General features: G+C 39.4%; 1 non-coding gene across 1 annotated transcript; it reads left to right on the top strand.

Annotated features, from left to right (window-relative positions):
• Nucleotides 1-523: 523 nt before the first annotated feature.
• On the top strand, nt 524-629 carry LOC145603200 (small nucleolar RNA R71). Its single transcript, XR_014104732.1, has one exon. It is a non-coding gene; the product is annotated as a small nucleolar RNA R71 (small nucleolar RNA).
• The last annotated feature ends 22,097 nt before the right edge of the window (nt 630-22,726 follow it).

The raw sequence follows: 22,726 nt of genomic DNA, 5'->3' as shown, positions 1-22,726 counted from the left end.
AACATCAATTCTAGGTTCACATGCATGATCATTAATATAATTCACATGTTCTATCTCAATTCCATCACAGTCATCACAAGCAGCATTGGGGCACATAGAAGCATCATGATCATTCATTCCACATAGTTCACAAGGCCAACATTCTCTAATCATGCAACAAGAAGAAAGATTAGAGTTAGCGTAAGAAAATGTACCTCTCCCCTTAATTTGGGAGGGAAGAATTGGAGCTTGGGAAGATGGTTTCTCAAGCTTTGTTTTGAGTGACACAACTTCTCTCCCTAAATCCGCAATCAAAGTAGTCAAATCATTGATGGCACTAAGTTGTTCGATTGAGCAACCTTTGCTTGTTGGCTCTCTCTCCACTTCTTTCCAATTCATGTAATGACGAACCACTTCATCAATTACATCAACCACTTCTTCTTCCGTTTTGTTCATGATTGGGCCTCCGGCTCTGGCATCCAAACTTGTTCTCCCATGAGAACTCAACCCACCATAGAAGATATGTATGATTTGATAGGTAGGAATCCCATGGTGTGGACACTCTCTTTGATAATCCTTAAATCTTTCCCATGCTTCATAGAGACTTTCATTTGGCTTTTGCTTGAACCCTTGAATTAAAGCTCTTGCCTCCGCTGTCTTCTTTTGAGGGTAGAAACGGAACAAGAAAGCTTTTGTGACATCATCCCATGTTTTCAAAGAATTGGGCTTCACCTCTTTGTCTAGCCATTCCAAAGATCTTCCTATGAGAGAGAAGGGGAACAACTTGAGGCGGATAAACTCTTGAGAAACTCCATTGACTTTGATAGTGTTGCAATATTTTTTAAACTCCTTAAGATGGTTCAATGGGCTCTCATTCTTAGCCCCACTATATTGTCTCCTCTCAATTAAGGTGATCATTGCCGGCCTAATTTCAAAGTCATTTGCCGGTGTTGTAGGTGGAGCTATGCCGCTCTCATACCTATATGCACCGGGCACTCCTAGTTCCTTCAAGGCAATTCTTGGGCTTTCTCCCATGACTTGGGATCTATGCATACAAAACTCAAAGAAAATATTAGTATAACGGCTACAAGTGTAGCCTAAAGAGTAAAATCTTTTTGTATTTTTGCAAATAAAGTGGAATAGACTCAACAACAATATTCACTCAAGACACCATTCCCCGGCAACGGCGTTATTTTGATGGGCGCGGAAACGGTATGTCATTGGGCTACCTCCCCACCCAATCAAACAATATTTATAACTCAACAAACCCCTATGAAAGTATAGTAGTAAATCGAGGTCGAACCCAAGGGAATGGAAATTGAATTCCTATTGTCTAATGTTAAGCTACTCGGAAGTCAAGTGCGGGGTTTATGGCAAGAACTAAGACTAAGCTAATCAATGCAATAAACTTGTACTAAATCAAATGTAAGGCACTAGGGGAATGGATCCACATGCATCAATAATGAGAATCAATCAATTTGGGAGGTCAATCAATCAAGTCAAGCAATGTGAGGAAAAATCAAAATTGCAACCAAAAGAGAACATCATGCTATTCTCCTAGAGGTCTAATTAGCACCAACTACATCAAACACTAACTAGGAAACGTCACAAGATATCTCAATCGAGTAAATGTAAGCCACAAATCTCTGGTCCGTATCAATGTGAACTCACAATGCAATCTAGTGTGAATAACAAGGGTGATCAAGCCTAATCAAGAACACACATGCACAAAATCAATCAACCAATTTAATCACATTATCAACTCAATCAACTTCCCCAAATTAATCTCAATTCATCATCAATACATGCTTCACCACTACCCTAGCAATCAAACTACTCAAAATCCATTAAAAACATCAAGATCAAAGCTAAACTAATCATCATACCCAAATTCATCAATTGAAATCAACAAATTCAATCCAAATCAATCAAACTATTAATCAACCAAATCAAACAACAATACTAATGAAATCCAACATGAAATTTCATTAAAGAGTAAGGAATCCTTACAAACTTGATAAGAAATCAAATCAAATGTAGCAATCTTCAATCATCAATCATCAAACCCACATTTTCTCTCTCTAAAAAGCTAAGAACAAGTGTTTTTCTCTCTCTAAGATCTATGGCAACATATAAGGGTCATATATGGTTCCAAACGTCATTATATGACCATAAGATGTATCCCCTAGTGTCTCAAGACTTTTCGCCACCGGGCCCCATAACCTCAAAATTCCTCAAAAAGCGTGGATTATAGCCTCCAATTTTGGAAATTTTTTACCTTTCTTCGCCCGGAATAAAAATTGCCGAGATGTTTATAATAGTTCCTAATACCCTCCGGGAGTCCAATTGAGTGGGTGGAACCATTCAATATGCCTTTAAACAGTCAATTTACCCGTTCTAAACTTGTACCTATATCGTGACCTCAAGCCTACCACGGACATTTATGGCAACATATAAGGGTCATATATGGTTCCAAACGTCATTATATGACCCTAAGATGTATCCCCTAGGGTCTCAAGACTTTTCGCCACCAGGCCTTGTAATGTCAAAATTCCTCCAAAAGCGTGGATTACAGCCTACAATTTTGGAATTTTTTGACCTTATTTCGCCCGGAAATAAAAATTGTCGAGATGTTTACCATGGTTCTTAATACCCTCCGGGAGTCCGATTAAGTGGGTGGAACCAACCAATATGCCTTAAAACGGTAAATTTACCCGTTCCAAACTTGCACCGATATCGTGACCTCCAGCTTACCACGGACATTTATGGCAACATATAATTGTCATAAATGGTTCCAAACGTCATTATATGACCCCAAGATGTATCCCCTAGGGTCTCAAGACTTTTCGCCGCCGAGCCCCGTAACCTCAAAATTCCTCAAAAAGCGTGGATTAAAGCCTTCAATTTTGGAATTTTTTGACCTTTTTTCGCCCAGAAATAAAAATTGCCGAGATGTTTAACATAGTTCCTAATACCCTCCGGGAGTCCAATTGAGTGGGTGGAACCATCGAATCTGCCTGAAAACGGTAAATTTACCCGTTCCAAATTTGCACCGATTTCGGAAATTGAAGTCTACCACGGCTATTTTGTGATCCGTGCCATTTATGGCACCTTTAGGCTATATTTTCTTTATATTTCTATGCTCCTTTGTAGTCGTTTATGTCGTGTTTTTAGAGATGTTTACCATAGTTCCTAATACCCTCCGGGAGTCCAATTGAGTGGGTGGAACCATCCTATATGCCTCAAAACGGTCAATTTACCCGTTCCAAATTTGCACCGATTTCGTAAATTGAAGCCTACCACGGCTATTTTGTATGACATCTAAGGGTCATATATGGTTCCAAACGTCATTATATGACCCTAAGATGTATCCCCTAGGGTCTCAGAACTTTTCGCCACCGGGCCCCACAACCTCAAAATTCCTCAAAAAGCGTGGATTATAGCCTTCAATTTTGGAATTTATTGACCTTTTTCCGCCCGGAAATAAAAATTTCCGAGATGTTTACCATGGTTTCTAATACCCTCCGGGAGTCCAATTAAGTTGGTGGAACCAACCAATATGCCTTTAAACAGTCAATTTACCCGTTCCAAACTTGCACCGATATCGTGAACTCTAGCCTACCACGGACATTTATGGCAACATATAATTGTCATATACGGCCCAAACCTTAATTATATGACCCTAAGATGTATCCCCTAGGGTCTAAAGACTTTTCGCCACCGGGCCCTGTAACCTCAAAATTCCTCAAAAAGCGTGGATTATAACCTTCAATTTTGGAATTTTTTGACCTTTTTTCGCCCGGAAGTAAGCATTTCCGAGATGTATACCATGGTTCCTAATACCCTCCGGGATTCCAATTGAGTGGGTGGAACCATCCAATATGCCTTAAAACGGTCAATTTACCCGTTCCAAACTTGCACCGATATCGTGACCTCAAGCCTACCATGGACATTAATGGCAACATATAAATTGTCATAAATGGTTCCAAACGTCATTATATGACCCCAAGATGTATCCCCTAGGGTCTCAAGACTTTTCGCCGCCGAGCCCCGTAACCTCAAAATTCCTCAAAAAGCGTGGATTATAGCCTTTAATTTTGGAATTTTTTGACCTTTTTTCGCCCAGAAATAAAAATAGCCGAGATGTTTACCATAGTTCCTAATACCCTCCGGGAGTCCAATTGAGTGTGTGGAACCATCCAATCTGCCTGAAAACGGTCAATTTACCCGTTCCAAATTTGCACCAATTTCGTAAATTGAAGCCTACCACGGCTATTTTGTGATCCGTGCCATTTATGGAACCTTTAGGCTATGTTTTCTTTATATTTCTATGCTCCTTTGTAGTCGTTTATGTCGTGTTTTTAGAGAATAATGCTCGATTCGCGTGTTTTTGTGTTAGTTTAGAGAAATGCATGATTTTAATGGTGTTCTTATCATTTTATTCATTTCTTGGCTATTTCTCTTGCTTCTCCGTTTCTTTGTCTTGTTTTGTAGGTATGTCGCGGGCTATATGCATGGGAATTGAAAATAGCACCCACTAGGATCAATATGCACTTTTCGGAATTGAATTTGAGTTTGAAACAAAGGAAAAAGAAGGATTGCAAAGTATCAAATAGGACCTTTGTGCATTGTTTTAGTCATATATCAAGTTCTACATATCGGATTAGGGTGATTCAAGTTGGGTTGGAAACTAGACTTGAAGAGCTTTCCAATGATAGGTCGCACGCCTTCATACGATTCTTAGATCGGAAGTTACAGCCTTCTGAAGTTGGCCTAGGAAAACTGCCGCGGGCGCGTGCTACAGTACCCGCGGGCGCGGGGTTGCTGCTATTCCAAAACTGCCGTATTTGGGCAGTAAGCACCCGCGGTTGTCCCGAGGGCGCGGGCCTTGGCCCCGCCGGCACGGGCGCGGCTATCGGGGTGTCCGTTCCCCTCCGCGTGCGCGGGTTTCTAGGTCTTTTACGATCTTAAGCTTCTTTTCTCCTTTTGTTTATATAGTTTTTGGTTTCCTTTATTCTTCATTCATGTAATTCTTTAGTTTTAGAATAGTTTTCTCTCTCTTAGGTTGAGTGCTTCTCTCTCTAGATTAGGCTAGTTTAGGAGTAGTTTTAGAGAGAGAAAGTGAAGAATTTCAATGGTGATTGAGAGATTGAAGATGCAAGTGTGACAATTGTGTTGGAGATCTTCTTAATTATCAATGAGCATTTCTAAACTCTATCTCATTCAATTGCTTTGTTTAATTTGATGTTTGTTTGGTTTGATTTTGATATTTGATGTTTGATTAGAGTAATTGTTCTTGATATTTTGTTGATTCTTGTTCTCTATAGTTGATAGTAGTTTTGATCATGTTTCTTGAGTAGTTTACTTGCTAGGGTTTGGGTAAACATGTGTGATTGATGGATTGAGGTTGATTTGGGAATTTGAGTAGTTCTTGTGTTGTGATTAAATTGATTCATAGAGGTTTGCATGTTGCTTAGTTAATTGGAATAGCTAACCATGATTGCTAGCATTGATTGCATGATTGAATTGATTGACATGGCCACTTGATATTGATTTGATCATAATTGGTTGAGTATTTGATTATGTTTCTTCCTATTGTTTAACACTAGAGAAATCTATGTTAGAAAGTATGAAGATGATTAGTTGAATGCTCCTAATTGCTCCTACTATTTGTCTTTGCATTGCTTGGATTGCTTGACTCCCTAATTAGCATGATTATCATGAATGCATGTTGATCCCCACTCCCTAGTGTTTCATTTGTTTGCTTGGTTTAGGAAGTAGAATAGCACTACCTTTCACCTCAGACTTCGACCTAGCTTAGGCGTAAATTAGAAATACTTGAACATAACCGTTCCTAGTGGTTCGGCCCTTGACTTACCTCTATATTTAGGTAGTTGAGTGATTATAAATTTTTTTGACCGTAGGGATGATTAGTTCAACGACCTAGTTTTCCCCACGTCAAAATGGCGCCGTTGCCGGGGAACGGTGTCTATGTTAGAGTGTTTTTGATTGCTTGAGTCTAGGTCTTTGTGAATACTTTTCTTTTATTTCTTTTTGTTTGCATTAGAAAAAAATGGCATGTCTCTCATTTCCTCAATTTGACAATGAGCCTTTTGTGAATATTTTAATAGACTAGAGGGATTTCTTGATTGTAATTGTTGTAATATTTGGGAGGCTTGTGAGATTTGTTATTTTGGTTTGAATGAGCAAACTAGGGAAGAAGTTGAATGCATGTATAATGGTGAATTTAGAGCATTGTCAATTGATGATGCTTGGGATTTCTATGTTTGGTTTGCTAGGGATGTTTATAATAGGGGTAATCATGATCCTTATATTGCTATGAAATGTGTTGATTCTTCTAATATTAGCATGATTTCCCATGATTTGTCACGTGATCCCATTAGTGAACCTAGAACACATGATTTCAACTCTATTTCCCCTTTTGTTCATAATGATGAAGTACATGCTCAAGTTGATGCTAATGGTGTGTTTCAATATTCTTCATTATTTACTATGCCTTCTTGTGATGTGCTTCATTCCCTTAATGATGAATCTCATGTTCTTGATTTTGCCCCCACTCCCCAATGTGATGTATATGCTCATGATAATAATGTTGATTCTTCCAATCTTGGTTGTATTTCTTCTCCTCTTATTGAGCCTCAACCTTCTACATCTTTTGAATCTCTTGTTGATATATTTGAATCTCAAATTAGGCACATTGAGCTTGATAATGAGTTTGGGCCAAGTAAGGAGATGATTCTTAATTCTATGAGAGGTCAATTAGAGATAATGAAAAAGAATGAGGAGCGTCTTGAGGAGGGAAAGAGAAGAAAAGAAGAGTTAGAAGGCCAATTGTCATCCTTGATGCTTATTTGTGAAAACTCCCAATTTAGTGTGTGTGTTGAGGATGATGAAGATCATTTTGAACAACCAAGAGTGTGTGAGGATCCTATTGTTGAGCATAGGAGTGAAGGAAAGGGAGTTGAGAGTGATGATGATTATGATGATTTTGTGAATCTTAACTCCTCTTCCTTGGTTGATTATGATGAGCCTCAAGTGTATGAATGTGACTCTGCTATCCATGAGTGTTTGGACTTGTTTGAGGTTATGTCCAATGTGTTTATTGAGAGTCAAATGAAAACCCATAGCCTTCTAAGTGAGTTCATTGATGATGCTTCATGGGAGAGAGATGATTTTGAGTTATATTTGCATCCATTCATGCACGGTTTTGAGGACTTGGGTTTTGAGTTTTTGGAAGGAAAAGTTGTTTATTGTGGTGCAAAGAAGGATGAGGTTGATTCCTTTCGAGTTTTTGAGCTTGAGGGAGATGTCGATTGTGAGAGGACTTCATTTGAGGACTCTATGATTGATTTTCATGCCCTCATTGGCAATGTGAGACCTTGTGTTGAGGGAGTCGCGAACCCTTTGCCTATTTCTCATAATCCTTTTTCTCAAAGGTTTGACCACATCCCTTATTGCCCTATTTTTCTCCCTTCCTTTGTTGATAAGCCTATTGGGGACTCCCTTGTCTATGATGATCTTAATGTCCCTCATTCGTCTACTGTTGAGGAAAAGGGTGATGGTGCTACCCAAAAATATTTTAGTGAGGAGGATTTTCCTTTTTCTTTTTCTTTCCATTCTTTTATTCCCCCTTCTTCTTCTTCTTCTTCTTCTTCTTCTTCTTCTTCTTCTTCTTCTTCTTCTTCTTCTTCTTCTTCTTATTTTCTTGTTTTTCCTTTAGATCCTTCTTCTTCTTTCTTTTGGCACCTCCCTTCTCACTTGCGTCCAATGATCTTGTTGCACGTTTTTCTTCCATCATTTGCCTACCTTCTATCATATGAAATGTGTAGTAGTACATTTGACAAGCTCTTGCGTGCGTTGAATTATTATTTTCTAGAGCGGTCATGCTTGGACCTTAAGCAAGCCTTTCTCGGGAAGTAACCCGTGTTTTATTTCTTTCATTTTATTTTCTTTTTAGAATAGATTTAATCTCATGGAAATGTTTGTGTGCCTTTTGCTAGGTACACGACTTGATATACTTTGGTGCTTCAATATGGATCAAGAATCAAGGAAGGTTGACTCCTATTTTTGCTAGCATAAGGAAGGCAAATTCAATACTAGAGGTTGTTAGCCTTGAAAGGGTAAAACTGGGTAATTTGCGGGTTTTTACACCCACCTAATATCCGGTAATATCCTTCCTTGCTCTCTCTCTAGTGAATGATGACTTGTTGGACATATGTTGGTTTGATTGGATTGATCTCCTTGTTTTTCCCCTCCCTTGGATTGTTTGATTTATGTTTGAGTGTAATGTCACATTCAAGCTTGGGGGAGGGTATTCTATCATGTTTGGTGGGATGTTGATTCATATATGCTATGCACCTTTGTATATGCTTTTCCATGTTCTTATATTTTGAAAACTCCAAAAAGATTTTTGTTTCTATCAAGGCAATTTTGCAATGTGTTTTGTTTTGTTCTTGCTTTGGACATAATAACATTTGGACTTGTATAATTGAATGCTTTTCTTCCTAAATGGTAGTGGTGTGCACGGTTTGAGATTACGTTTGGTTGATTCTAGGATAAAGCATGCTAAGGTAGTTGTCTAGAACTAGGGGGATCATGAAGCCGGATTCTACTTGTTTGTGGCATGTTTGGTAGTTGCTCCCTTTATTCGATTTGACAACCTTAGTGAGTTTTTGCTACAACCATGTGAGATTTATATTTGTTCAAGCTTTCATCATATTCTTGCATGAGCGGCATGGATCCTTGACTTTGCAAGCCTAATCTATAAAGCTTGATGTATGATTCTTAAACCCGAGACCGAGCTATCTAGGGAGGACAAAGGCACCTTTTTCGGGGTGGTATTTTTCATTTTTAGGTTAGTTTATTTCATATTTGTTTTTGGGTTTCCATTTGCCTTCTTGCAACCATTTGAGCCTATTTCCTTCTTTTCTAGCCACATCTTTAGTTCTTTGGCCTTTTGTTTCATTTTCTTTCTATTCTTGGTTTTTTGTGAAGCAAATTTATCATGTATGATGGAGTTTGTGGTGGATAAGTTGGAAATTTGGTTTTTATGAGTGCTAGTTTGTGATTAAGTCTTCTTTGTGAATAATGGCAAGTGTTTGAGTAAAAGCCGTCCTTAATCATAAAAGGCATGGACTAATAAATTGCATTATAGAAAAAAGCCGTCCGAATTTAGCAAAAGGCAAGGACATTGCAAGTTTAAGTAAAAAAAAAAAGAAAAAAAAAACTTGATTGAAAAATTGAAAATTCAAAAATATTTTGATGTATTCTTTTCTCCTTCTAAGCATTGAGGACAATGCTTCATTTAAGCTTGGGGGAGAAGCGTTTACGCTTTTTGTATATATTTCTTGTGAGTATAGCTTCCAATAAGCTTGGGGGTGTTGCTTTTGTTTGGTGATTTCTTGATCGTGTTGTTAAGGATTGATCACCCTTTTGCTTCACTTTTTAGGAAAACCGCCAAATTTTAAAAATTTTAGCCTACCTTCACCCTTTATGCCTTACGTTACAACCTTGGGGAAAGACCTTTCGACCTAGAAAGTTGAGTCACTATTTGGGGGAGGGAATCATGGGTCATTGCCTAAGGAAAGGGGATGCGAAGTCAAGATGTCGAGTAGCCCAAAAATTTGATCTTTTTCCGGTTCCTTCGCGGAATCTATGAGATGCTCACTAAGGGGAGATATGAGATTAGTAGAGGGAACGCGGTAAGACCGTTTGGGATGAAAGTGGAGTGTGATAACTAGTTCCTATGCTTAGCATATTTATGTTTCAATCAACCTTAGGTATCTTATAACGCGCACTCCCTTACTTGTTTAGAAAGATTTGCATTCACTTGTGCTTGTACATTTGCAAAAGTCCTTTCATGAACATTTGTTTGCTTTTCTTGTATTTTGTTTTCTTTTTCATGCTTTGCCTTGTTTGTTTTATTATAAGAGTTATGGGTTAAACTCTTAGGATACCCTTACGAGATCATCACTCGTCCTCTAGGGCGATCTAGGGGTTTAAATGGCTTGTCTTTAGTTGCTAAAATTGACCGTGATTCCTACAAAAGTGAGTTAGTGTATATTCCCTTCTTCTCTAGTTCTCTTTTTTCTTTTTTTGCTTGAATAATGTCATCATTTTTCCCTTGGGTTGGATTTTGTTTTGCTCGAGGACGAGCAAAAGTTTAGCTTGGGGGAATTTGATTCGTGCCATTTATGGCACCTTTAGGCTATGTTTTCTTTATATTTCTATGCTCCTTTGTAGTCGTTTATGTCGTGTTTTAAGAGAATAATGCTCGATTCGCGTGTTTTTGTGTTAGTTTAGAGAAATGCATGATTTTAATGGTTTTCTTATCATTTTATTCATTTCTTGGCTATTTCTCTTGCTTTTCCGTTTCTTTGTCTTGTTTTGTAGGTATGTCGCGGGCTATATGCATGGGAATTGAAAATAGCACCCACTAGGATCAATATGCACTTTTCGGAATTGAATTTGAGTTTGAAACAAAGGAAAAAGAAGGATTGCAAAGTATCAAATAGGACCTTCGTGCATTGTTTTAGTCATATATCAAGTTCTACAGATCGGATTAGGGTGATTCAAGTTGGGTTGGAAACAAGACTTGAAGAGCTTTCCAATGATAGGTCGCACGCCTTCATACGATTCTTAGATCGGAAGTTACAGCCTTCTGAAGTTGGCCTAGGAAAACTGCCGCGGGCGCGGGCTACAGTACCCGCGGGCGCGGGGTTGCTGCTACTCCAAAACTGCCGTATTTGGGCAGTAAGCACCCGCGGTTGTCCCGAGGGCTCCCCGAGGGCGCGGGCCTTGGCCCCGCGGGCGCGGGCTTGGGCCGCGGGCGCGGCTATCGGGGTGTCCGTTCCCCTTCGCGGGCGCGGGTTTCTGGGTCTTTTACGATTTTAAGCTTCTTTTCTCCTTTTGTTTATATAGTTTTTGGTTTCCTTTATTCTTCATTCATGTAATTCTTTAGTTTTAGAATAGTTTTCTCTCTCTTAGGTTGAGAGCTTCTCTCTCTAGATTAGGCTAGTTTAGAAGTAGTTTTAGAGAGAGAAAGTGAAGAATTTCAATGGTGATTGAGAGATTGAAGATGCAAGTGTGACAATTGTGTTGGAGATCTTCTTAATTATCAATGAGCATTTCTAAACTCTATCTCATTCAATTGCTTTGTTTAATTTGATGTTTGTTTGGTTTAATTTTGATATTTGATGTTTGATTAGAGTAATTGGTCTTGATATTTTGTTGATTCTTGTTCTCTATAGTTGATAGTAGTTTTGATCATGTTTCTTGAGTAGTTTACTTGCTAGGGTTTGGGTAAACATGTGTGATTGATGGATTAAGGTTGATTTGGGAATTTGAGTAGTTCTTGTGTTGTGATTAAATTGATTCATAGAGGTTTGCATGTTGCTTAGTTAATTGGAATAGCTAACCATGATTGCTAGCATTGATTGCATGATTGAATTGATTGACATGGCCACTAGATATTGATTTGCTCATAATTGGTTGAGTATTTGATTATGTTTCTTCCTATTGTTTAACACTAGAGAAATCTATGTTAGAAAGTATGAAGATGATTAGTTGAATGCTCCTAATTGCTCCTACTATTTGTCTTTGCATTGCTTGGATTGCTTGACTCCCTAATTAGCATGATTATCATGAATGCATGTTGATCCCCACTCCCTAATGTTTCATTTGTTTGCTTGGTTTAGGAAGTAGAATAGCACTACCTTTCACCTTAGACTTCGACCTAGCTTAGGCGTAAATTAGAAATACTTGAACATAACCGTTCCTAGTGGTTCGACCCTTGACTTACCTCTATACTTGTATTTAGGTAGTTGAGTGATTATAAATTTGTTTGACCGTAGGGATGATTAGTTCAACGACCTAGTTTTCCCCACGTCATTTTGTACAACATATTAGGGTCATATATGGTTCCAAACGTCATTATATGTCCCTAAGATGTATCCCCTAGGGTCTCAAGACTTTTCGCCACCGGGCCCCGTAACCTCAAAATTCCTCAAAAAGCGTGAATTATAGCCTTCAATTTTGGAATTTTTTGACCTTTTTTCGCCCGGATATAAAAATTGCCGAGATTTTTACCATGGTTCCTAATACCCTCCGGGAGTCCAATTGAGTAGGTGGAACCATCCAATAAGCCTTTAAACAGTCAATTTACCCATTCAAAACTTGCACCGATATCGTGACCTCAAGCCTACCACGGACATTTATGGCAACATATAATTGTCATATATGGTTCCAAACGTCATTATATGACCCCAAGATGTATCCCCTAGGGTCTCAAGACTTTTCGCTATCGGGGCCCGTAACCTCAAAACTCCTCAAAAAGCGTGGATTATAGCCTTCAATTTTGGAATTTTTTGACATTCTTTCGCCCCGAAATAAAAATTGCCGAGATATTAACCATAGTTCCTAATACCCTCCGGGATTCCAATTGAGTGGGTGGAACCATCCAATATGCCTTAAAACGGTCAATTTACCTGTTCCAAACTTGCACCGATATCATGACCTCAAGCCTACCATGGACATTTATGGCAATATATAATTGTCATATATGGTTCCAAACGTCATTATATGACCCTAAGATGTATCCCCTAGGGTCTCAAGACTTTTCGCCACCGGGCCCTGTACCTGAAAAATTGCTCAAAAAGCGTGGATTATAGCCTTCAATTTTTGAATATTTTGACCTTTTTTCGCCCGGAAATAAAAATTGCCGAAATATTTACCATGGTTCCTAATACCCTCCGGGAGTCCTGTTGAGTGGGTGGAACCATCCAATATGCCTTGAAACAGTTAATTTACCTGTTCCAAATTTGCACCGATAAAGTAAACTGAAGCCTACCACGGCTATTTTCTACAACATATTAGGGTCATATATGTTTCCAAACGTCATTATATGACCCTAAGATGTATCCCCTAGGGTCTCAAGACTTTTCGCCACCGGGCCCCATAACCTCAAAATTCCTCAAAAAGCGTGGATTATAGCCTTCAATTTTAGAATTTTTTGACCTTTTTTAGCCCGGAAATAAAAATTGCCGAGATGTTTACCATGGTTCCTAATACCCTCCGCGAGTCCTATTGAGTGGGTGGAACCATCCAATATGCCTTTAAACAGTCAATTTACCCGTTCCAAACTTGCACCGATATCGTGACCTCAAGCCTACCATGGACATTAATGGCAACATATAAATTGTCATATATGGTTCCAAACGTTATTATATGACCCTAAGATGTATCCTCTAAGGTCTCAAGACTTTTCGCCACCGGGCCCGTAACCTCAAAATTCCTTAAAAACCATGGAATATAGCCTTCAATTTTGGAATTTTTTGACCTTTTTTCGTCCGAAAATAAAAATTGCCGAGATGTTTACCATGGTTCCTAATATCCTCCGGGAGTCCAATTGAGTGGGCGGAACCATCCAATATACCTTTAAGCAGTCAATTTACCCGTTCCAAACTTGCACCGATATCGTGACCTTAAGCCTACCACGGACATTTATGGCAACATATAATTGTCATATATGGTTCCAATCGTCATGATATGACCCTAAAATGTATCCCCTAGGGTCTCAAGATTTTTCGCCATCGGGCCCCGTAACCTCAAAATTCCTCAAAAAGCGTGGATGATAGCCTTTTATTTTGGAATTTTTTGACCTTTTTTCGCCCGGAAATAAAAATTGTCGAGATGTTTACCATGGTTCCTAAAACCCTCCGGGAGTCCAATTGAGTGGGTGGAACCATCCAATATGCCTTAAAACGATTAATTTACCCGTTCCAATTTTGCACCGATTTTGTAAACTGAAGCCTACCACTGCTATTTTCTACAACATATAAGGGTCATATATGTTTCCAAACGTCATTATATGACCCTAAGATTTAGCCCCTTGGGTCTCAAGACTTTTCGCCACCGAGTCCCGTAACCTCAAAATTCCTCCAAAAGCGTGGATTATAGCCTTCAATTTTGGAATTTTTTGGCCTTTTTTCGCCCGGAAATTCAAATTGCCGAGATGTTTACCATGGTTCCTAATACTCCCCGGGAGTCCAGTTGAGTGGGCGGAACCATCCAATATGCCTTTAAGCAGTCAATTTACCCGTTCCAATCTTGCACCGATATCGTGACCTCAAGCCTACCACGGACATTTATGGCAACATATAATTGTCATATATGGTTCCAAACGTCATTATATGACCCTAAGTCGTATCTCTTAGCGTCTCAAGACTTTTCGCCACCGGGCCCCGTAACATCAAAATTCCTGAAAAAGCGTGGATTATAGCCTTCAATTTTGGAATTTTTTGACCTTTTTTCGCCCGGAAATAAAAGTTGCCGAGATGGGCCCTTTCTTAGAGTGAAGGTAAGCTAAAAATTTGAAATTTGGTGGTTTTCCTAACGTCATTATATGGCAATAAGGGTGAAGGTTAGCTAAAAATTTGAAATTTGGTGGTTTTCCTAAAAGTGAAGCAAAGAATGGGCCCTTTCTTAGAATCACAATCAAGTAATCACCAATCCAAACAAAAATACTCACACCCCCAAGCTTATTTAAAGCCATAAACCACAAACATATACACAAAAAGCGTGAGAACGCTTCCCTCCAAGCTTAAATGGAGCATTGTCCTCAATGCTCAAAAAGGGAGAAAACTCACATCAAAATATTTTTGAATTTTTTTTTTCATTTTCACTTTTTTTTTTCTTTTTTTTTCAATAATGCTTTGTCCTCGCCTCTTTTAACTTTGGACGGCTTTTTCGATTTTGCACTTATTTGTCCATGCCTTTTATAATGTAGGACGGCTTGTACTCATACTCATTTGCCATTATTGACAAAGAAGATATAACACAATCTTGCTTTCATTAGAACAAAACATTTCAACTTCTCCACCACAAACTCCATCAAGTATGATCAATTGCTTCACAAAAACCAAGAAAAGAAAGAAAATGAAACAAAAGGCCAAAGATCTAAAGGTGTGGCGTGAAAAGAAGGTATAAGGCACAAATGGTTGCAAGAAGGCAAATGTAAACCCAAAAATAACAAAAATGAATAAAGCTATCCTAAAAATGAAAAATACCACCCCGAAAAATGTGCCTTTGTCCTCCCTAAATAGTTCGGTCTCGGATTTGAGAACCATACATCAAGCTTTATTAGATTAGATTTGCATAGTCAAGGATCCACGCCGCTCATACAAGAAATGTTGAAGGCTAGAAAAACAAGTAACCTCACAAGGTTGTGGCAAAAACTCACTAGTGGTGTCAAATTGACTATAGGGAGCAACTACCAACATGCCACAAACAAGTAGAATCCGGCTTCATGATCCTCCTAGTTCAAACCAACTACCCTAGCATACACCTATACTAGAGTCAACCGAACATAGTCTCAAACTGTGCATACCTTTACAACCTAGGAAGAAAATCATGCAAAAGAGAAATCCAATGTACAAAGTTCATTTTATAAGGAAAATGAAAAATAAAGCCTCAAAATCACATCAAGAATAAAAAGAAAAATAAAGGAGAGTAAAAGAAAAGGAAAATAAAAGAAAACAAAGTAAAAGAAAGGGAGACATTGAGGAGGAAATATAGGAGAAATAGTATGAAAAGGACTAGAAAGCAAGTTAAACACATAAGAATCCCAATCGTCAAACAAGTGATCGATCGACATCAACATCATCGATCCCAAACACATTACGTGTTAACAAGCATCCATCCTCGAACCATTCAACCTGCCCTAAACTAATCCTATTCTTTGCAACCAAGAAAAATAAAGAGAAAAAAAATAAGAAAGATCTCACCGAGCTTCCAAGCTTAGCAAAAATAAAGAAGCAAGTAGACACACCTCGCTGCATTCCATAAATAAAAGCTTCTTCAAGAAACCAAGTGAGAAAAAGAAAATAAAAGAATCTATATACAAAGAAAATTGTCAGTAACTTCCAAATGAAATCAGCCGAAAATTCGGCAGCATAACGACAGTAGATGAAAAATATATATCAGAGACAGTGAAACATCAGGAAACATCATCAGCAACAAGAATCGTCAGAATAACAGCAGAGCAGATAGATAGGGAACAGAGTAAGTCATCATCAGAAAAATCGGCAGATAAAACATCACAGAGACATCAGATCAGACAGAGGACAAGGAGGCTAAGAAGAAATAATGCTAAATGAAGCACTAGCAAGGAGGAAGACATGCAAATCACAACCAACTAAAACCAACTCCCCCAAGCTAGAAATGAGCTACCCCTCCCCCAAGCTAAACCCAACCATAAGGTAAACATGAAACACAATCATAAAACATGCATACGGAGAGGGGTAGCCAACATGGCTCACTCGGCACTAAATTAGGGGGTAGAACTAGAGCTCCCCCCACTCATAAAAACAACCTCCTTCCCTTTAGCCCTACCCGACCTCTTAAGGGCATCAGCAGCAAAATACACAGACCAATCATCCAAAACAGGGGGGCCCGAACGACCCCACCTCCCCTCAGTCTCAGGGGAAGGGAAAGGAGCAGGGTTAGCTGGATCATAAGTCCAGTCACACCCTCCCGGCCTCTTGTAATCATAATCCCCTCTAGAGGTCCCACGAATGGCACTATGTGCCACATGTGGGCCCTCCCAATAGGGATAGAAGAGACGGGGCCCCACCGCCTTGTCAAAAGGCTCCCACTGTGGGATAGGGCCCTCTTGGATCGGGAGGTACGGGTAGTTCACATAAGGCTCAATATCCCCCCTAGAAACATGATAGTCATATACCCTCCTAGCATGATAATCATAGCTACCCTCCAAACAACCATTCCCCATAGAAGAGGAAGAAGACAAGGAAAAAGTAAGGGCATCAATCTTTTCATGCAAGCTAGACAAGTCATGCAAGGAAGGAGATGAAGGAGAAAGAGGAGTAGGAGAAGAAGTACTAGGGTTACCTCCCTTAGATGATGAAGCCTTAGACCTTGGATGAGCATTTCCCGAAGAAGGCATGGAAACTCGACGAAAAGAACTTGGAATATCTCTCTTGGGCGACTTCCAAGGGTAGGATGAATTTTTGTCTCTCACCATTGATCCTTCGTAGGGGATAAGGCACCAATCTGTAGTCCTCGACACTTTCCAAATGAACAAATCATCCATGATGGTGCGCTCAATGAACTTTTGGTTGATCAAGGCAAACATGCCCAATAAGCAAGATGAAGACTTCTCTCTTGGGTCCCTAATCTCCTTAAGATTCCCAATCTTGGAGGCATACTTTTTGTTAAGTGACAACACAATGATGGTAATCATACCCCCTATTTGTATGCTCCCAGAGAGAAAGAAGCCGTCCCTAATATCGATGAAACGGTCGAGCAAGTGCCTTGCAAAGTCGATCACTTCCACTTCATCATCCTTGGGTCGACTTGCCAACCATAACCAACTTAGTTTTTCTTGAGACATGGCTCCAAGAGATTCCTTGGAGAAAAATGCATAAGTAAGGATGCGGCTAAATAGCGCATCGCACCATGGACTATTGAGGCCGACTTTGAAGATTGAGCACAATAAGCGTCTTCATTAAAAAGGCTATCCCACCAATCATCCTCATCGTACTTATGGTCGTGATGAAGAGTTTCATAAGCCGGATAAATCAAAGGCACACCCTCGATGGGCTCCGGAAAATGGAACATTTTGTTGAGGAATGAGAGGGGAATAGAATAATCCTCATTGAACACTTGGAAAGATAGTGTTGCACATTCATTGTCGTTGCCACTCTTGTGCACATCGAGAGATGATAGAAATTCATATGTGAGCCTTGCAAATGTGGGAGCACTAAGATCGATGAATTGCTCAAGGGCCAAATTCCGTGCTAACATTCGGACATCATCGTCGATCCCTAGAAAAGTGGTGGTATCATGATCATAAAATCTCGTAGAATATAATTTCCTCGATGATAGACTCTCGAATCGGTCCCAATGCTTTTGGACCTTAAACTTGACGCCGTATGTTTCCTTGATGGTGGAAGGTGGATCAATAGTTTCTCTTGAATTTGTAACCTTGGTGCGCTTTGCTTGCCTTGAACCACCCATCTCCAAAATAATGGACAAAGAGAATGGCTTCAAAAATAGGAATAGTATGCCAAAAATCAATCACGGATATGCGGAAAAATAAAGTGTGCAATATTCAATGAGTTAGGAAAAAAAAAATTCAATAGAGTTGAATAATGCATAATCAAAGCATCACAATTGACACAAATATTACCCCAAATCACAATTAATAAAAGCAACAATATTCCATACTACCAACAACCCATTATCTCCATTATCACCATCAACGTCAACAAAATGCCCTAAAACTCATCATATGAAAATCCAAAAAAATTCATGCCAAAATTCATAATATGCTCAAATAATATCATCATCATAATTAAATTTCACAAAACCAACATCAACATTCCCATAGTCATCAACATTAGAACAAGTAGTGGTAACAATGGTGATGTGAGTGAGGGTAGTACTAATCATGCTCAAAGCCTCATGAGGTATAAAAATTGAAACTTTATCACATAAAACATGCAATTATACTCTCAATTGATAGGAAATCACAAGATTAAAGCAAGAAAACCACTACTACACATAAACATCTCCAACAATTATACCAACAAGTTCCAATTGAAAAATACCCAAAATTTTCAAACTAGGAGTGAGAAAATTACCTTTAATGATGTAGAATGAAGACATCGGTATCAAAGTAGTGAGAATTATGGAGATTTTGATGTAGAAAGATGAAAAACAATATGATGAAGATGAAGTATAACTATGAGCAACCCCAATAGATCTATGAAGGAAGTAGAATGAAGTAGGAGAGGGAGAGAGAGAGAAGGAAAATCGGGCTTAAAAGAGGAGGGAAAACAAACCCTCGTACACCCAGCTAGGTGCGGCCGCACATGGGAGATGTGCGCCCGCACAGAGCTCGTGTGCGGCCGCACGTAGCTGATGTGCGCCCGCACAGAGCTGCAGATTTTCCTCCGAATTTCATCCTCCCTCACCTAGTGCGCACACCCCCTATGATGGTCATGGGGAACCATATAGGCAGTAGCTACACTTCATATTGGAGAGTGAAAAACATGAAAATCATGAAAATAAACACAAGTACTCACCATCCTCCATACTTACCCACTTTTCTAACTTAAGAATTGGGACAAGTTTACCTCAATATTGGCATCAAAATTGTTGGAAATCAACTCAAACCAACCTACAACATCAAACACAACAAGATTAAGTTACAAAAACACCATCAAAACACAAAGAAAAATCAAAAGAAAAAGGAAGAAAAAGTTAGAACACGGGTTGCCTCCCGTGAAGCGCTTATTTTAGAGTCTTAAGCTAGACATCCTCCACCTCTTTCAAGGTGGATCATAGAGAGTCATATCATGGATGACCCCCATAAATACTCCATCATAATACCGCTTGAGCCATGTCCGTTGACCTTAAAAGTCCTCGGAAAATCCAAAGGAGAAATTTCAATGGAGCCATTTGAGAACACCTCTTGAGCAAAAAAGGACCGGTCCAACAAGACATCAATTTTCCGGGAAAAAGCCTCATTTTGGAATTGAAAAGGAGCACCTTATCCCACGGAACAAACTCTTTCTTCTCAATGAGCTTATCATGCACCTCCTTAGTTCTAGCTTTATACAAGCTAGCACAATCATACGCATCCAACCGAAGCTCTTCTAACTCATGTGAGTCCAACCAACGTTGCTCACCCGCACTAGCTAAATCAAAATTGATCTTCTTAATAGCCCAATGAGTGCGGTGCTCAAGCTCAACCGGAAGGTGACAAGACTTCCCATAAACCAAGCGATAAGGAGTGGTACCAATAGGAGTCTTGAAAGCCGTTCTATATGCCCACAAGGCATCATCTAGCTTGTTTGCCCAATCTTTCCTACTCTTTGCAACCGTCTTCTCAAGAATCAACTTAATTTGACGATTTGATACCTCAACTTGCCCATTGGTTTGAGGATGATAAGGAAGACCAAATCTTTGGTTCACTCCATGCTTCTTCAACACCTTTCGGAAAGCATAGTGCACAAACTGGGAGCCATTATCACTTATAACCGCTTTGGGGATGCCAAACCTACGGAATATTATCTTTTTGAACAATTTCATCACCACTTTATGGTCATTAGTTGGAGAAGCAATGGCTTCCACACACTTTGACACATAATCAACGGCAACAAGAATATATTGATTCCCATAAGAAGATGGAAAAGGACCCATAAAATCTATACCCCAAACATCAAATATTTCCAACTCAAGTATTGGTTGTTGGGGCATCTAATTCCTTCTTAAAATATTCCCGGTCCTTTGGCATTGGTCACAACTTTTGACATACTCCCAATCATTCTTGAAGAGGTAAGGCCACCATAATCCACATTGAAGCACCTTAGAGGCCGTTCTCGAAACACCCATATGACCACCACTAGGATCCGAGTGGCACATCTTCAAAACATTTGGTATTTCCTCATTTGGCACACACCGGCGCAACAATCCATCCACACCTCTTTTGTACAAGATTGGCTCATCCCAAACATAGTGCCTAGCTTCTCTCTTGAGCTTCCTCCTTTAATTGTTGGAAAAGGAAGGAGGGAACTCCCCACAAGCAAGAAAATTCACCAAATCCGCAAACCAAGGGAGCTCCTTCACATTGATGACATATAATGAATCGTCCAACATCCGATCCTCTATAGGGGACCCATCATCTTGAACCTGAAAATCCTCAAGTCTAGACAAATGATCCGCAACAACATTTTCCGCACCTTTTTTTATCCCGGATCTCAAGATCAAAAGATTGAAGCTCAAGGACCCAACGAATCAACCTCGGTTTGGATTCCTTTTTTCCAAAGAGATACTTCAAAGCCGCATGATCGGTGAAGACTATAGTCTTAGACCCCAACAAATAACAACGGAATTTTTCAAAAGAATGAACAATAGCCAAGAATTCCTTTTCCGTTGTTGTGTAATTTCTTTGAGCACCATTGAGGGTCTTCGACATATAATAGATGACATGGAGCTTTTTGTCAATTCTTTGACCCAACACACCTCCTATGGCCATATCACTTGCATCACACATAAGCTCAAATGGCAAATCCCATCTAGGGGCTTGGACAATAGGAGTAGATGTCAAAGCTTTCTTCAATCTATTAAAAGCTTCCAAACAAGCATCATCAAAGACAAAATCAACATCTTTTTGGAGAAGATAATTTAAAGGCTTAGCAATGAGAGAAAGTCTTTGATAAAACTTCTATAAAACCCGCCATGACCTAAAAACGATCTTACTCCTTTCACATTAACCGGAGGGGGAAACTTCTCTATCACCTCAATCTTAGCTTTGTCAACTTCAATGCCTTTATGAGAAATCTTATGTCCTAGAACAATCCCTTCTTCCGCCATGAAGTGGCATTTTTCCCAATTAAGCACCGAATTGACCTTTTCACATCTCTCAAGACATTTTTCAAGATTTTTGAGGCAATCCTTAAATGAAACTCCTCCCACGGAAAAATCATCCATTAAAACTTCCATTTCTTCTTCAATCATGTCCCCAAAAATGCTCATCATACACCTTTGAAAGGTCGCCGGGGCATTACACAATCTAAAGGGCATTCTTCTATATGCAAAAGTACCATAGGGGCATGTGAAGGTTGTCTTTTCTTGATCCTCAGGATGAATAGGAATTTGAAAGAATCCCGAATATCCATCAAGAAAGCAATAGAATTTGTGCCTAGTCAACCTTTCAAGCATTTGGTCAATAAAAGGGACAGGGAAGTGATCCTTTTTGGTTGATGTGTTTAGACGTCTATAGTCTACACACATCCTGCAACTGGTGACCGTTCTAGTTGGAATGAGTTCACCTTTCTCATTCTCAACTACGGTCATACCCCCCTTTTTAGGAACAACATGTATGGGGGAGACCCACCTTGAGCTTGAGATGGGGAATATGATTACCGCATCTAAAAGCTTGGTGATCTCTTTCTTAACTACTTCTCCCATTTGGGGATGTAGCTTCCTTTGTCGTTCAATAGAAGGTAGGGTGCCCTCCTCAAGTGTTATGTGGTGTGTACACAAGGCGGGGCTTATGCCTTTAAGATCATCGACTGTGTACCCCAAAGCACCTTGGTGCTTTCTCAAAACACCACATAACGCTTGAGCTTGGCTCTTACTCAAGGATGCACTAACAATAACGGGATATGTAGAATTAGGGCCCAAGAATTCATACCTAAGGTGTGATGGTAGAGGTTTGAGCTTTACCATGGGAACACCTTTACCTTCTTTGGTTGAGGCCACTTGCAAAGCATCTTGACTTGATATCCCCATACAAGTTTCTTCTTCACTCCCTATATTACCTCCATCAAGAAAATCTTCATACAATTGCACTTCCTTGCTTGGGATACCTATCTTTTCCTTATTCAACAAAACACACTCAAGAGGATCATTAGATGTGAGCAAATGCTCATGCATGGAATTCACAATATTATCAAGCACTTCAACTCTCATGCAATTCTCAAAAGAAGAAGAGGGATATTTCATTCCTTCATTCAAATCAAATTCAACTACCTCCTCTCCAATCTTAAGAGAAATCTTAGCACTTTTAACATCTATCATAGCCCCCGATGTAGCAAGGAAAGGTCTACCTAAGATGATAGGTATTGTAGCATCTTCATCCATATCCAACACTACAAAATCAATCGGAGTAACAAATTTCCCAACCCTTAAAGGAACATCT

The sequence above is a fragment of the Chenopodium album genome, chromosome 21 (assembly GCF_948465745.1).
Source record: "Chenopodium album chromosome 21, dcCheAlbu1.1, whole genome shotgun sequence".
NCBI classification, from domain to species: Eukaryota; Viridiplantae; Streptophyta; class Magnoliopsida; order Caryophyllales; family Amaranthaceae; genus Chenopodium; species Chenopodium album.
This window is presented reverse-complemented; position numbering and strand designations above follow the sequence as displayed.